The sequence below is a fragment of the Palaemon carinicauda genome, chromosome 4 (genome assembly GCF_036898095.1).
Source record: "Palaemon carinicauda isolate YSFRI2023 chromosome 4, ASM3689809v2, whole genome shotgun sequence".
Classification (NCBI taxonomy): Eukaryota; Metazoa; Arthropoda; class Malacostraca; order Decapoda; family Palaemonidae; genus Palaemon; species Palaemon carinicauda.
Window position 1 is genome coordinate 5365027 of NC_090728.1, and position 2500 is coordinate 5367526.

Consider the following 2500-nt stretch of genomic DNA (forward strand, 5'->3'; position numbering starts at 1 on the left):
CTCAGCGCTCGGATGGATCAATGAAACACTGGCTCCCGTGTCAATCAGCGGCTCAGCGCTCGGATGGATTTATCTTGCAAGTCGTCGATCCTAGGTGCTAACATTCCCAGACGGCCATTACGAGAAATGGAGAACAGGCCAATGCCCTCAGCTGCCATGCCACTGCCCCCTGGTCCTCTCCCTAGTGCTGCGGGAGTGAGGTCGGGGTTACCGATGAAGGTCCCAGTGCCTGCTCTGTCATGTCTGTCATCACTGCTTCCTCGCTTACTGTATGTGATGTCATGGGGGGAGGGGGGTAGGGGCATCGAACTCCCTCGTCTCCCCCTTCCTCTGTTTCCTTTTCTTCGGACGTTGAGCGGGGGAAGGTGTGTGTGTTCCCCTGCCCGCCCACCCTAGGTGTTTTTTGCTGGGCATTCTTGAGATATAAGGCAGTATAACAGCGAGGGGATCCTTGGATGGTGCACTCCACTTGTCGGTGCCCCTCTCCCCCACAGTGCTAACATCTGAAGACTGCTAATCCGCTGACTGCATTCCCACCCATGGCTGCCAACTTCTCAGAATCGTCCCTGTTATTCCCAGTCCTTTTTTCTTCTGGCAAACTGTCTAAAATGTTTTGTATCACACTCACTACGTATACTAATGAGCAATTATCATCAAACTAATAACCACATAAATACGTGTCTACTAATCTGCGAATATGTTTACGGGCAATAGCCTTTTTATCACCTTCTGGGAGATTGGCACTCCGGGTAGCAAACGAATCTCAATCCCGAAAAATGTGAGTTGCAAAACTAAGAACGGATTCACCTTCCCGTAGGTAAGGCATACTTCTCAATTAAACGTTGTTTTATTTCAGTAAACCTTCTAAAACTTTCTTGTGGCCAACACATTACCTCCATTGCCGGAGCATCCTTCAGCAATCAGATTCCTTGAATAGCTTTTTCTCTTTCCAACCACCCATATGTGGCTACTTCAAAGTCTCTCAAAAAAAACTTCAATCGATTGAAACCCTTCACTGGGCTGTTGATCATCATAAAGCCTAACACTTGCCTGGAGTTCTGATAACCGTCTTACTACGATTTGCGTATCTTCACTCGGCTGTGCATGTGTACTTTCACTTGTGTGCGTTTGAACTTCGTTTATGTACGTCGAATATGATGTGGTTGCACGCCGGTCCTATTCTCGTTTCACCACTAATCTGTTAATTAACTCCGCCCACTGTTCTAACTTATTTTCCAATTCTTGTGTTCTCATTTCCTTTCTATATTCTTCATCGGGAATGATCTATCCCACTGCTCCTTCATTCTCATCTCCTAGAGCAGCTGTGTCTGCTATGTTAGTGCTTGTGTATCTCGGCATCTTGAATAACTTCAATCACAGCATACACAAACAGACGTATTTTTTACACCTGACACCAATATGACCCTGGCAGACGAATAATGAGACGTTGGCACATAGGTTTTCTTCATTTATTACATAGAGTACATTATATAGAACTACCCTTCCAGGTTAGGGACTTGTCAACTCGGGCACTGACCGGCAAATAACTACTGCCATTGTTACCAAAATGCAACCATTACAAAACATGCAGACACATAAGTTTTGGGGGAATACTCAAGAATATTGAGTCCATTTACCTTGACATAAACCACACACTCATATACATGAATTTGGACATATATCGTTATATCTATCTATATATCTATCTATCTATCTATTTATATATATATATATATATATATATATATATATATATATATATATATATATATATATATATATATTACCCTGCTAGGCGGTATATCCTAGCAATCTATGTTTGCTAATGGTTGTAAGAGTATAAGCAGATAAGCAACTTCGTGGAGTAATGAGAGCTTCGTGCGTGAGGATAATGACCCTCTAAATCTCGATGAAATCACTTGCAATAAGTTGACTGATCCGGGCTAAGGTATTGGATGCACTCTCTCTTCGGCTTTGACTGCTGATGCCTGGTGGTTGATCTTACTAAAATTCGTATGGACCGGCAGGGGTCAATTGCCTTAGTTAGATAGGCACTGAGCATCACAAGGAACTAGCTATGCTTTGATTTATCAAGGCAGTGAATCCTCTTTGGATTTAGTCAGTCATGGAAAGAGAAGATGACCATATTTCCCCCAGTCCCGGGCATTGAGGGGTGCTCAAAATCTCCCAGTTTATAAATGATAAAGAAAAATTGAAAATAGGTAACTGGAATGTAAGAACCATGAATCAGATTGGGAAGGCAGATCAGATGCAGTCTGAAGAGAAGGGGTAGAAATGATGATGACACTAAGAGCATAAATTGCATTAACTGAGTGGAGAGCTGTGAATAGTAGACTGTTAATAGTAAAGTTCCATTCAAAGAAGTGTAATGTGATTTTCATACCTTGCTATGCCTCAACAAATGATTCCCCTAAAAAAAGGGAAGATGGAAACTAAGAAGAACTGCAGAATGTAATATATGAGATCCATGAGAGAGATA